At 35.7% G+C, this 15,702-nt stretch overlaps 1 long non-coding RNA gene across 1 annotated transcript in view; it reads left to right on the top strand.

The window, feature by feature from the left end:
- LOC103348475 (uncharacterized) overlaps window positions 1–12,702 on the top strand; it is a 64,034-nt gene extending 51,332 nt beyond the window's left edge. Inside the window, exons 2-3 of the long non-coding RNA XR_007919924.2 lie at window positions 408–526; window positions 12,488–12,702. This is a non-coding gene — a long non-coding RNA (uncharacterized lncRNA). The remainder of the gene's footprint in view (window positions 1–407; window positions 527–12,487) is intronic.
- Window positions 12,703–15,702: the final 3,000 nt, after the last annotated feature.

Consider the following 15,702-nt stretch of genomic DNA (forward strand, 5'->3'; position numbering starts at 1 on the left):
ACCATCAAGACCAGATTTACTTTGCAGGGGAATTTAAAAATACCAATATCTTCCAACAAAATGATTTTATTAGAAAAGAAGTCAGAAAATGTAAAAATTTAACGGAGAGAAATGTTACCTGGCTGGTTCATCCACTTTGGAAATCAATGTCAGAAGCACAATTTTCATTTTATTATTTGTATAGTCTGAAAAATAGGTCTGAAATAAAAGGCTCTTAACTATAACACATCTGAAAACTCCATTTCACTGTGTAAGATAATCTGTACACAGGTTCATGCATTTGAGACACGGACAGCATTGGGAAGTCATTATTTGGCTATCAGAATTTCTTATATACTCTTTTCGTTGGAATAGTTATTTTAAAATATAAGGAATCTAATTACAAATTTTAAAAATATGTGTTTTAGGTCAAATGGTGGATCTTCCCGTTTGGAGATTGACCTAATAGTCATTCAACATGTACCAAGTGCCAGAGGAGCTGAGAAAAATACTCAATATAATAAAGCAATGGACAACCAGATGACAGGTAGGAATTATTTTGATTATTCCATTTTATATTTTGGAAAGTTAGATGAAGGTAGATATCAAATGAGTTGCCCATGTCCACATGTGGTAAGTTGTATGTCAGGACTTTCTGAGCAAACTTGGTTCAAAAGTTAGTGAATTTTTTAAAATACCACATAATTTTAATCCCCATAATTTTAGAATAATGTATTATTTATGGTCAGTAGAGCTCAAGTAAACCTGAAATAGGGAATACCCTTTTTTATTGTGTGATTTTAATATACTCACATTTAATATCTGTTTAAACTATGGTAAACATTCATGATAAAAGTCAAAAGATTATAAATCAAATTGACATGTGTTATATGAGTGCACTTTAGGGAATTTTACACTTAAGAGATAAACTTTGATCTACCTGGATATTAAAGTATTTCATAGAAGTCTTACTGTTTTGAACTTTCTGCTTGAAATCAAAAAATTAAAGATTGCAATCTTCTTCACTGCAGACACTAAATATTAATAAAATATATTATTACAAATTTATCAAAGATTACCAGGTGATTTTAGAACCTTTGCTAAGTGTTGATAAGCTTTTGAAAATGAGATTTTTTTTTCTGCCTCTGCTTAATACAGATATCTTTACACTATGAATGTAGCAAATACCTAATTCACTTCATGAGAAGAACTGGCTCCAACTTAAAAGATAGCATACAAAATATCACATTTTTCCTGAGCATACTCTTCTAAAAAATCTATTTTGTAATCATTATTTACCATGATCAGTCAATTTTCAATCTTTGAAAAAAGAACTTTGGCTTATTGAACCAAAATTCAAAATAAATCATAATTTAATCTTATTTTAAAAACACTCTAGTTAATTGTAATAAATGTTTGATGGTTTGATAGACATCTATTATATTAACATAACGGTCTTAGTGCACTGAAATGCTGCATGCTAAAACAAACTAGTGAAATTGAATAATGGGCATTTACAAATAAAAGGAGAATCCTTGACAAAAACATGCAGTTCTTTCTACTACTTGCTAAACAAATAGGATATTTTCTCTCTTAACAATGTGTACATGTTGCTGTAAAAGGAAAAAAAATTCCTTTTGTTTCAAGCTTGGTCGTTCTGTAGAAAATTTGGATCTATGTTTTACAATATAAAGTTATTGGCATACTTTGTAATTTCATGCATTTACCATTACCCACTAGGATTGTTAGAAGTTACTTAGACTTTTTGGTTAGTTCATACCATTGCAAACAATATTTTCAATAAACAAATCAGTGAATGAGAAAATTACTTGTATAATAGGTCAGAAATGCAGCTAAACTTCCTGTTGGAATGTTTCTCTACCATAACCCAACTTAAGATGTTAACAATGCAGGGGTTTTCAAAATTAATGATGAAAATAAAAAAGCAAATTTTCAAACAATATATCAAAAAGGTAAGGAATAACTTGCACACACAAAATATGCAAAGGAAAACTTGGGAAATGAAAACAAATCTACTTAATTCTGTGTCGAATCACTATCTTGATTAATGTTTATGATAGGTTACTTTCAAATATAGCTTTCTGATTCACTTTATAAAACAAAGGGGCTAAGAAAAGATAGATTTTTCAAAGGATTTGTTTTACTACTTTTTATATTAAAAGTTAGAATGTCAAAATAAATGCTAATATGCTTATTTGGTATATTTGAAAAATGATAGCAGTAGGAAAATAATTTCAGACTGGGATAATATTAATTCACAAAGTTTAGACACACTTGCTGGAATGAGCCTGAATATTTTATTTAAACTTCCTGTTGGTAAACTGGAGATGGAATCTTCGTTAGAAGCAAGATTTTCAGGGTGCATGAATGTACTATCTGTAGTTGCTCCTACATTACTTAAACATTATCTTACACAATGCCTGAAACACAGAAGTCAGACAATAAGTATGTGTGAAATTATTCAGCTGGTTGTAGACAGTGAATGAAAAAATGTGAAATTCTCGGTCAGCTACAAACTACTGTTTAGGGGCGTAGCCTAAATAAACCCAAGTGCACTGATGCTTCTGCCTCTCCCAGCAATTTTCTTTTCCTGCCTTGGCTGTTTCCTGCACATTTCCATGTGTCACGTGCATATGTATGACACAGAAACAATCGGAAAGGTTAGCAGAGCAAATCAGACTCTTGAGTTGGCATCTAAAACTAGTGTTAGGTGTGTTACCTGTCTTGAGTTGTTTAATTCTGACAATACTCTATGATACAAACACGTCAATCTTGTTGTGTATTAGTGTTCATTTTTTTTAACAATGCCTATAAACATTCCTCTAAAAGTTGATAACTGAGACAGTTCCTCTGTCTGCTTGGAATTTTCCTCTGTAAACGTCATGTATTAGATTTTAGGTCCTCCTTTCAGATTCAAACTAAAAGCTATATCTTACAGGAAAAAAATCCTATTCTTCTAGATTTAGGAGCTCTTCTTATTTTTCCTGTTAATTAAATTTTGTGAGAAATATGCTCAATGTATTAGCATAAAAATACATGTGAAAACTTAATTGCTTAAAATAACTACTATATGTTGAATTTTTGTTATGTATTTTAGCAGTTTAAGCTGAGCTTGCTAGCTAGCTAGGCGGCCTTTTGATCTTGGGTTGATTTACTCATGCATTTGTGATTTTGCTTTAGAGGGCTGGAACACTAGTCCAAGTACTTTTGTCATTCAGCAGGTTAGCTCTATCTGTAGTAACTGAGCAAATTTCCAGGAGTGAGTTGATGGACTGATGCAGAGCTGGCACACGGTCACCTCTGTTGCTTTCTATTTGTCAAAACAAGTAACATGGACACTGCATTTTTGGTGGCGAGATGTAATTCTACCTTTTATAGGAAGAGACTTGCAGTCACATTGCAAAGGGTCCAATATAGAGGTGGGAATTATAATTGCAAACAGTCTATCCAATCATGGCATGTTGTATAATCTTGAAGTTAGGCATATAATTTTATACTCAAGTGTATGATATAGGTATAGTGTATCCTTTGAATCAGTGAATGGTTATTTTTAATTATATGCTTTTCATTTATTCTTGATTAAAATGATTAAAAAAGAAATCTAGACCTGGCTCATTCTGTGGCCTAAACTGCAATTACTTTAGGTCTTAAATCAATACTAGTTTGTTTCTAGGAATTAGTAGAATGATTTGTCAATTGGAATATATTTCAGAGGTGAGTATTCATCAATGCAAGATACATTTGAAATTTTTTTTTTCACGGATGATCGAATTTTCCTAGAGCACTAGCTAGCAATATACATCAAAGTTAAAAGCTCATATCATTTGCAATTCCATTTTTAGTAACTAATACAACGGATGCTTTGTCTTGCAGTTAACAAAAACATTTTTGAAAGGATGTTCATAGAATCATTGTTTATAATATACTCTGATTCTGTTTTGTTCTGTAGTTCCAAATTCCCTCACACATAAGTGAGATTATATGTTGTTTATCTGCATCTGGTTTATTTTATCTAGCATAACGACTACTAAATACATCAGTGTTGTAAGAAATGGGACAATTTGGGCCGGCGCCGTGGTGCACTAGGTTAATCCTCCGCCTGTGGCACCGGCATCCCATATGGGCACCAGGTACTAGTCCCGGTTGCTCCTCTTCCAGTCCAGCTCTCTGCTGTGGCTTGGGAAGGCAGTGGAGGATGGCCCAAGTGCTTGGGCCCTGCACCCCATGGGAGACCAGGAGAAGCACCTGGCTCCTGCCTTCGGATCAGTGCAGTGCGCCAGCCTCCGCGCGCCGGCCGCGGCGGCCATTAGAGGGTGAACCAACGGCAAAAGGAAGACCTTTCTCTCTGTCTCTCTCTCTCCCTGCCCTCTCTGACTGTCAAAAAAGAAATGGGATAATTTGGCCGGCACCACGGCTCACTTGGCTCATCTTTCACCTGTGGCGCCAACACCCCAGGTTCTAGTCCCAGTTGCTCCTCTTCCAGTCCAGCTCTCTGCTGTGGCCTGGGAAGGTACCTGCATGGGATACCAGGAGAAAGCACCTGGCTACTGGCTTTGGATCGGTGTAGTGCCGGCTGTAGCAGCCATTAGGGGAGTGAACCAACGGAAGGAAGACCTTTCTCTCTGTCTCTCTCTCTCTCACTGTCTAACTCTGCCTGTCAAAAAAAAAAAAAAAAAAAAAAAAAAAAAGAAATGGGATAATTTATTGTTTAAGGTTGAAGTTATATAGTACAACATGTCATATATGTTATAATATATATGTTTTACATGTATATATAGTTTCTTTATCCATTCATCCATGGACATACTCTGAATGATTCCATATTTTAGCTATTATGAATAATGCAGCAAAAAACACAGGACTGAAGACAACCCTGCAAGATACTGACTTAGTATCCTTGGGCTATATACTCACCTGATGGAACAGCTGGATCATATGGTGATTCAATTTTTAATTTTTAAAGGAGGCTTCATAAAGGCTGTACCAGTTTATATTCTCCATGATAATGTACAAGGTTCCCTTTTAATACTTTTATGTATGGTAGATGACATAGGTCCATTTTTTCTTCTGCCTGTCGATAATCCAGTTTGCCCAGTCTCATTCATTTACATATTTGTGTTTACTTACACCTATTACTGTGACTTATAATATTGGTGTACTTACTGTGTATTCTTGGTGCCTTTGTGAAATATGGATTTGTCATTTATACATGGACTTATTTCAAGACTATTCTTTTTCACTGGTTTATGTGTATGTTTTTATGCCAGTGCCACTCTGCATTGATGACTATAACTTTGCATGGTAGTTGGCAATCAAGAAATATGACACAATTTGCTCACTGCGGAAGCACATATACTAAGAAATATGATACATCTATTCTGATCTCCTTAAAATTTTTATTTACATATTTATTTGAAATACAAGGAGACAAAGAAAGACACAGAAAGACAGATCCTAATCTACTGGTTTACTCACCAAATGCCTGCAATAGTTGTTGCTGGGCCAGACCAAAATCAGAATCCCAGAATTCAATGTTTTTAGTATTTGAGCCATCACATACTGCCTCCCACGGTGTGCATTAGCAAAAAGCTGGAATCTAAAGTGGAGCTGGCAATAAATCTTTGTGGGAATCCCTGGTATTGTTAACCACTGTGCCAAACACCATCCCAGGATTTGATCCCTTGCTCAAGATTACTGTAGGTATTTGTTGTTTTTAGTGGTCCTGCATGATTTTTAGGCTTTTTTCCATTTCTGTGAAAAATATCACTGGAACTTTTGCATTGAACCTGCAGATCACTTTAGGCAGTATGGACATTTTAGCAATATTATTTTTTCTAATCTATTTACACTGGATATCTTTTAATTTGTGTCATTTTTAATTCCTCTCATCACTGTTTTATGTTGTTTAATCAACATGTATTTCATCTATTTGATTAAATTTATTCCTAAGTAGTTTATGGCTTTTGATGTTATCATAAATATGATAACATTCTCTCACACAAAGAGAGAGAAAAAGAGAAGCATAGAGAGATATTGCATCTATTGATTTACTCCCTGTATGCCTGCAACAGCTGGGGCTGAGCCCGGCCAAAACCAGGAGCCTGGAACTCAGTGCTTGTCTCTCACATGGGTGGTAAGCACCCCAGGAAGCATCATTTGCTGCTTCTGAGGATGTGTGTTAGCAGGGACTTATAGCTGGACATGGGGCTGCAACTTGAACCCAGACACTCTGGGAAAATATGTGGACCTATCAAACGGCTACTTAACTTCTGCACCAAATGCCCATCCCTTTTTTGCTTTATATTCTGCTTTATATTCTGAATTTGTTTACTAATTTCAAGTCTTATGAAGTTTTTTAAGTTTTCTACATATGTGACTATATTATCTGCAAACAGAGATAATTTTCCTTCTTTCTTTATTATTTGGGTATCTGCTTTTTTTCTCACCTAAATTATTTGACTATTATTTCCATACTGTGTTGAATAAAAGTGGTTAGGATTGCATCCTTGTCTTATGCTTGTCCTTACAGAAAAATATTTTAGTTTTGCCCCACTGATTATCTCAGCTATGGGCTTTTCATCAATGGATTTTACTGTGTTATGATAAGTTCCTTCTATATATATATTTATTTATAAGTTTTTATTATGATGAATGCTGAAATCTGTGAAATGTTTTATCTACATCTATTAAGATAGTCATAGGATTTTATCTTTCATTTTATTAATGTGGTATGTTGCAATGATTGACTGACCTAAGTTGAATCAACTTTATGTCCCAGGGATAAATACCACCTGCTCTTAACGGTTTCAGCACTTTGAATACAGCGTTCAACTAACTCTGGTCTAAAATTTTTCTTTTTTCTTTTATGAAACATCCTCTGTGAGTTTTACAGAATTTCTTTGAATGTAATAGATAATTTTTCTGTTGCTGCTTTCACCATTTCCATGTTTAATTTTTGACAATTGGATTATAAGAAGTCTCAGTCTTTGGATTCATCTTATTTCTTGTCCTTTAGGCTTCCTGAATCTGAATGTCTGTTTCCATCCCAGATTTAGGAAGTTTTAGCCATTATTTCTTAGAGTGAATCTTCTTCCCCTTTTACTTTCTCTTTCCTAATGTGGCTTGCATCATGTTTGTGTTGATCTACCTAAGTTTGTCTCATAAGTTCCTTTTGCTGCCTTCAAGCTTTTCCATTATATCTTTCTTTTGGCTCTTCTGGAGGATTTTGAGTTTGCTGATTCTTTCTTCTGCTGTATCAAGTCTGCTGCTGAACCTCTCTATTGAGTTTTAAATAAAGTTATTGTAGTCTTCAGCTCTGTTTTCTCTTTAATACTTTAAAAATATTTCCATGGGGCAGGTGTTGTGTTACAGTGGGTTAAACCACCACTTAGAAAAACTGCATCCCATATAGGAGTGCCTGTAATCAAGTCATGCTTCTGCTTTTGATCCAGCTTCCTGCTAATGTGCCTGTAAGGCAGCAGATGATAACCCAAGTTCTTGGGTTCTTGCCACCCATGTGGCTCCTGGCTTTGGCCTGGTTCAGCACTGGCTATTGCAGGTATTTGGGTAGTTACCTAACAGATGCAAGATTCTCATTCTCTCTCTCTCTCTCTCTCTCTCTCTCTCTCACTGTGACTTTCAAATAAATAAAAACAACTTTAAAAATATTTCCTATCTTTGTTGAATTCTCTGCTTCTTAATGCACTGTTCACCTGATCTCAGTAAGTATATTCATGCAAGTTTTTAAAATTACCTTTCAGGAAAATCACACAAGATTTTATTAGGATTTGTTCCTGAGATTTATCTTTTATCTTTTATTTGGAGCATATTTATCCTGAGTAGATGGGACTGTTTTGTCTAATGTTCAGAACCAGAGAATTTCTGGTTCTCTGGTTCTGAACATTAGACAAAACAGTCCCATCTATTCATCTTTATAAACAGATCTTTTATAGAAGATGAACCTCATCAGCAGCTGAATTAGAGATTCTAGGAGCCTCTCAAACCTTTATGTCTGTCCAAACCACTGTCTTGATTCTTAGTGGCTCCCAGGAGACTGGGGTACACCAAATCATGTCAGTGCCTCAAGACAGGCAAGATATGAGCCAGTCCCTCAAGTAGCAGCCAGAATGTAGGGATGCTAGATATCTTGTCCACTTCCTTCTTTCCTCAGGGAGAAGCTTGGAAATGGAGTTTATCACCTGTTTGTGTCAATTCAGGAAGAGTAGAGCTGATGAGTGCTTGCATTCTCTTTCAGATCACATGCTCTTTTAAATCATTGGTTTCCTTTCTGTTACCCTATGGATCTCATAAATGATGGATCCTGTAAGCTCTCAGAGATGGGCTAGTTAGAAGTCAGTCTCTGGTTAGTACCTGGAGAAATTGGGGGCCTGAATTTGCTTTTATCACTAGAATGAATTGGAGGATGGAGTCATGGAATATCCCAACTGCCTATTCAATCCTCTCTGGTTACATAAAGTATCCCTGTCCATTCAATTTTCAGAGAACTAGTGAGTGCTTCTCTTAACAGCCCTCAGAGGCAGCAAACTTAGAAGCCAGGGGGTCCAGAAATAGCTGGAAAAGTCAGCACATTAGATGTGCATTCTAAACTTTTCCAGGGAGAAGCTAGGAGTTGGGGTTTATTGCCTGCTTAATCTGTGATGAACCATGGGGCAGGGACAAGGGAGTGATTGTTCATCTGTTTAAAAACCTTTCTCGCATCCTCTGTGGTCCATGGAGGCTAGTGAGTACTGAGCCCCATCAGCTGTAAGAGGAAGGTGAGTTAGGAGCCAGTCTCATGTGTAGCAGCCATGACAGTTGTGCTACTGGATGTGTAATCTATATTCTTGGCTTCTCAAGAGGAAGCTAGCAGTCAGACATTCCCTCCCAGGTGTCTGGTCCTATGCTGGGGGTGGAGTTTATGACAAGAGTGTGTCTCACTTTTCCGTACTGCTTTCAATGTGGATATTTTCTCAATCATTTTGTATGCAAGGGACTCACAGCTAATTTCTGCATTTCTCTTGGAGATAATTTATTCACGTGTCACTGTTTATTCTGTGTAGGCAGAGAGAGAGTCTACAGCTTCTAACTCTGTTGTATTGTTGATATTACCCAGGATGTATTTGCAGACAACAAATTCCTTCCTCAGATAATGATGATGGCATTGAACTTTTAACTTGTTATACTAAAATTTTTGATCAATTTTTGTGTTAACTATTACTTATTTTACTGTCATTTTAAGTTTCTTAATATCTTTTCATGTGAATATTCCTAGTAATTGACACTTTAATTTGATACTAAATGTATTTTATAAATTAAGATATCAAATAACTGTTGTTATCATGATTGTGACAAGATAATGCACATAATTTCAAGTGAATATCCAAGGGATTCCTTGTTAGTAAAGAATAAGTAAGTTCAATGTGTACACACTGCAATATAGAGTTTAGGAATCCTGGTCTCTTTTTGCTTGTTCCCTGATACTCAGTTGTGGTCAGAAAAATTAAGCATGCTTTTAAGCAAGAAAATTTTCAACTTAACAACTTTTAGCAGAAATAAAGTAAATGTTGCATTTCACAAGATATTTTGGAGTCTTGATATTTGTAACTTTGACAAGTGGAAGGGAAAGAACATGAGAGAACTTGAGAAATTTTAACATATTCCAAGCAGGTTTCGTTTATAATGTATGTTCTTCCTATCTTAATATGATTCAAAATCAATCTAATTAGTCCTCTTCTAGATCTGGATTAGATTTTTTAGAAAAGAATGTTTCCCTGAGTTAAATGGAGGCTTTATTTGTTTATAAACAGTGGTATGATGGGAACGTTAATTGTCATTTTCTCATCCGTGTGTGTGTGTGTGTGAAGAAAAAAATTGTCCCTTTACTGACTCTCTTCAATACAATTAATATTTATTAAGTCTCTAAAGCATGCCAATCATTGTGATATTTTTCTTGCACAGCATTTTTGTGTTTTTAAATAATCTTTGAGAGCACAATGCTTCTGATTTTATAAATAAAGTCCTAAAATTCAGAGAATTTGTAATGTTGCAAACAACACAATGAGATAGATAGAGATAATTGAAGACGTCTTCAGATAAGAAAATTTTGAACCAATATTGACTTTCTGGGTCACCTAGAGATTTTTTTTAATTAATTTTTAGTGACAAAAAGTAATTGTACATTTTAATTGGGTACAATGTAATATTTTGATACATGCATAGATTTTAATGATCACATTAGGATAATTAGTATTCATTGCTTCATATATTCAATGTTTCTTTATAGTATATACATTCAGAAGTTTTTCTTCTAGCTATTTAGACAAATACAGTATGTTATTGTTAACTATTATTTCCCTACTGTGCAATAGAACACCTACAGGCTTGTTATCTTGACATTTATAATTGTGAAGAGTAGATAGGATCCAAGAAAAGTGTTGAGAACTAACCTGAGATATACCTAAATCAGAGATATAGGGGAAGGGCTTATATAAAAGTGGTGTTCATATTTCCATAATACTTTTCTTGGAAATACAATATTTTGGAGAATTGTTTGCTTTGCTTCTGAGACTCAGAAACCCTGCTTCACAACAACAGGGTCAGTCGTGCTTGGTCTATTTGAGAGTCCTCTCTTTATACAGATAACTCATCACTGAAATACTTGGCTTAGTCTGGGATACCCTATATCAACAAATTCAAACCATTTTAGCATGAATCAAAAATGCCCTTTAAGCATGGAGAGAGATTTTGGGGTCCTATATCTCATTCAGTGATAGATATTTTAGATCTAACCCAGAGTCATTTATACCAGCCCACTCTAGGAATGAAAAGCTTCCAGAAAGAAATCTGATTATAAGTGGGTTGGAAGTTTATATTGGTTATACATTTGCCTTAATAGAGAATTAACAAAAGCAAAGCAAAACATTGTGAGGTGTGCTTAGGAAAGAATGATTAAAATTATGAGTGTGGGGCCGGCACCGCAGCTCACTAGGCTAATCCTCTGCCTTGCGGCGCTGGCACCCTGGGTTCTAGTCCCAGTTGGGGCGCCGGATTCTGTCCCGGGTGCTCCTCTTCTAGTCCAGTTCTCTGCTGTGGCCCGGGAAGGCAGTGGAGGATGGCCCAAGTCCTTGGGCCCTGCACCCGCATGGGAGACCAGGAGAGGCACCTGGCTCCTGGCTTCGGATCTGCGTGGTGTGCCAGCCACAGCGCTCCAGCCATACTGGCCATTGGAGGGTGAACCAACGGAAAAAGGAAGACCTTTCTCTCTGTCTCTCTCTCTTTCACTGTACACTCTGCCTGTAAAAAAAAAAATTATGAGTGTGGGTAAGTGCAAAGCTAATATGACAGTAAGTTGAGGATAGCGTCCTAAAAGAAAAAAAATAAAAAAGCTTTTTCTCTGAGATCCGTCCAAAAGATATGAATACTGGGGTAGATGGTATTTTCTCATGACAGGTAGAAAGAACAATTCCAATGAAAGGAAGAATGAGAAAAGAGAAAAATTGTTGAAAAAATTATCCATCAACACTTCCTGACAAAGCAATCCCCCTTCTTCAGAAATGATAAGTGGAACCAGCATAAGAACTTAGGTAGTATCTAGTTTAGGGATGTTCTAGCCATAGGACTTAGCCTTGACAAATACAAGGGCAAGCAGTAAGAGCCTTTGCAAAGGATATCAGGTGTCACCAGGGAATGTCCAAAAGGGATAATGAGAATAGATTATTACGAAAAAGTAAAATTCATTCAATTGATTGAACACCATGGTACTTAACACTGTGGTAAGTGTGGGGAGGAAAAGCTTCGGTGAAATGTGTTTTCCTACCCTTGAGGCAAACTCAGTCTGATGAAAATGGGATTCCAGAGAGCCCCAGAATAATGGAACTCACTCATTCTCACTCTTTCTTCCTCATTCTCTCTTCATGAATCTACGTAAGCAGCAAGCACTATTGCTTAGTAGCTTTCATACTTTTAAGTTGATGTGCAGATAGGATTGCACACGTTTTTCAACCTGGATGTCAGATCTTGATCTTGTGCAACTGTTGAGTCTCCAACTTAGAATAAATGTGAGTGATGACCAGAATTAGTGGGAAACATCATCCTGAAATAGAGACTTGTGAATAAAACAGTGGAAGGGATGCACATACACTGTGTACACTTCTCTTGACTGTTATATATTTTTTATATTTTATAAGCTTGTCTTTAGATTATAAGTGACTTGTGAACTGGTAGGTATTATACAACTGTAAGGAATATTCATATTTTCTGTGATTATTTCCTCTCATATGTGAGAGGTCTCTGAGTCAAATCTTTAAGGCCAAATATCTTCTTTATCTAGTTCTGGTATGAATAAGTAATAAGAAAATGTTTGTTACACAAACATCAATTCTTCTAATAATCTTCCATAATGATGTCCTATTTATACTTTTATTATGGTACTTGATCAGTCATAATGTTTTTGGAGTTCTAAGACTTCTAAAACAAGAATTCCTTTCAGAGTTGTGACTTATTGGCCCTGGACATCATTCTAATATGCAGTACATTTTCAAATGATGAATGAACACAAATTTTTACAAGAACCTTGAATAGAGAAGAGGAATAACAAAATAATGGAAGGAAAGAATGGAAGACGGAAGACAGGAAAAAAGGAAAGAAGAAAGAAGCAGTTTTCCATCAGGAAAGCTGGAAACAAGGAATCAACAACTTACTCTTTCTGTGAGTGTGAGACCAAAGTCTTGTAGCATTAATATCACTTTCCACCACTGATAGGAGATGAGGTCCAGGATGAGAGGTGAGAAATGGATTAAAACAATGTGCTGCAGGTAAGGTTGCATTCACTAATATTGTATGCTTCGCTCTCTATCTGGTTATTCACTCTTTATTGCTGTCCTCGGGGACCAATCATTGTTTATTTGAAAGCAATGTTTGCTTTCCCTTTGGAAAATGCATAGAACATGCTGGAGAGTATAGCATATTAGGCAGCACCTTGGATAGAGTGGATATGGATCAAAATTTATAGCACATAAGCATTCTATTTAGGATTTGTGGAGAAGATGGGAATGTGGATTCATGACATTTAAAGGCTTAAAAGACTGGTAATGACTACTACTGGAGTTGGCAATATTTCTTCTGTGAAGAGTCAGATAATAAATATTTTAGGCTTTGAAAGCTACATTTTGTTACCACTACTCAACTCTGCCATTAGAAAGTAAAAGCAGCCATAGAAAAGAGGTTTGCGACAAGATGAAGATGTTTGTGTTCCCATAAAACTTTATTTATAAAAAAATAGGTCACCAGACCAAGGCTATTGTAAACAACAGTGTGTTATCCATGTGCTGTTAGAATTATGTGTAACATCATTGTTAGTCATCTGGTCTTCCCTAGAGTTCTTCAAATATCTTACTACCATTTGGGTCAAACCTTTGTAAATGGAGGGGTGTGTGACTGGGTTGTATTTCTGGATGTTATTTTTGTTGTTACGCCTTTTCACTTTGAGTCAGTGCCTGAACAGTTACCGTACACTAGTTTATATCTAGATTCAGAAACTGCTCTGAAAAAGCCAATTGTTTTCATATGAAATCCTCCTCTCATATTTCAATGTTCCCATTCTTAGATGAACTTTTAAATTTAGAACAGCTTTAGGTTTAAAGTTATGGTGAAGATAATACAGTGGCTTCTCATTTGTGCCATACTCTGTTTCCCTCTTTTTAAAATTTTACATTAGTATAACATATTTGTCACAATTAATTAACTGATATTGATTTATTATCATTTTCCCTTTATTTTCAAATGTTAATGTTATATCAGTACAAAGAGGACAGATTCAATATAGCTCATAGATATAATTCTAAGAATATAATGATATTTCCTTCCTCCCTGAAGTCCATACATTATTCAATTTTTTTCAGTTTTTTCCCAAATGTCCTTTCTCTATTTTAGGATCTGATCGAGCAGACCAAATTACATGTAGTAGTCATATTTTCTTAGGGTCTTTTGCTTATAACAGTTTATCAGATATTACTGGTTGATGATGACCAACAACCTGAGCACTATTGTGTAGATATTTTTTGCAATGTCCAGCAATTTATAGTTGTCAGATGATTCTCTCATAACTAGACTGGGGTTTTGGATTGTAGGTGGAAGACTATGGAGAAAATACCACAATTTCACTTCAAATTTAGGACACATACTTTTAACTTATTATGGTTGATGTTAATATTCACCATCAGCTGATGTAGTGTTTGCAATGTAAGGGAAGTTATTATTTTTTCTCTCTACATTTGTTTTGGGGAAATTATTTAGGTACAGACAGTACTTGAGTGGGAAGTTATATTCTACTTTCAAGGTGAAAACTTAAAGCATATTGAAATTCTTCTGCATAAGAGGATTATAAAAGTGATATCCATCTCCCTAATTGCTACTTACTTAGTCATTTACAAATGTATGATTCATAGATATTTAATTTATATTTTGGATTATAAACCATTGCTACCTTATTATGATGTTCAAATTGTTCTAGCTCTGGTTACTGGGAGGTCTTTATTCTTAAGTCCTGTGTCCCTCTGACATAACTCAGTGATTGTGTGTGTATGTGTGTGTGCATGGGTGTGTATTTATCACTTCCTTAGCTTCTGTCACTATAATGTATTCCAGATTCATCATGTATATTTTGTGCCCCAATCCTAGAATCAGCCATTTCTCTAAGGAATCTTCATTCTTTTTACTGGTGAATGGTGTTAGAGACCAAGTTCTAAGTATTATTATCAATGTGTTCATTAATACTGGGATGTCATTGCTACTAGGACTTCTTTGTTTACAGAGCAAGGAGTTATATGTGTATCTTAGCATATTTAGAATTATAAAGTATTTCTGTATTACTACATAGCTCATTATTTTCATCTTCCATTGCTTCTCTGTAATACCCCTCCCCAACCATGAAAAATTGGTTCCCATGCCTGCCATCCATATACTTAAGTGTTCAATACAATACTCTGTACAGTGGTTTTAGAATCACTAACTCACACACATCTGAGAAAATATATCAACTAGATTGTAGTACCTATGTAAAGCTCATTTTGACTTTTGTTTTAGACTCTATTTATTTTTCAAGTTCTTCTGTCAACATGTTTTTTATCAATATTATCAATATTCCACTCCCCATTTCAATGATGTTGTTTCATATATATATATATTTCATTGTATATACTATATATATAAAATGAAATTTTTGGGGTCATACTGTGTACTCCATTCTGAGATTCCTCAATGACTTGTGAAAATTAGCATATATTTAAGATTTACTCTTTTTTTAAGATTTATTTTATTTATTTGAAAGACAGAATTATAGAGAGAGGTAGAGACAGAGAGGTCTTCCATCTGCTGGTTCACTCCCCAGATGTCTGCAACAGCCAGAGCTGTGCTGATCTGAAGCCGGGACCAGGAGCCAGGATCTTCCTCTGGGTCTCCCACATGGGTGCAGGGGCCCAAGGACTTGGGCCATCCGCCACTGCTTTCCCAGGCCACAGCAGAGAGCTGGACTGGAAGAGGAGTAGCCAGGATATGAACTGGCGCCCATATGGGAAGCCAGCACTTCAGGCCAGGGCTTTAAGCTGCTATGCCACAGTGCTGGCCCCAAGATTTACTCTTTTGTGCTGTAAAGTTCTATGGAATTTGACAAATGTTAAATGTCTTTTTCTCCCTATTGCAGTGGCA

This window comes from Oryctolagus cuniculus, chromosome 18 (assembly GCF_964237555.1).
Source record: "Oryctolagus cuniculus chromosome 18, mOryCun1.1, whole genome shotgun sequence".
Lineage (NCBI taxonomy): Eukaryota > Metazoa > Chordata > Mammalia > Lagomorpha > Leporidae > Oryctolagus > Oryctolagus cuniculus.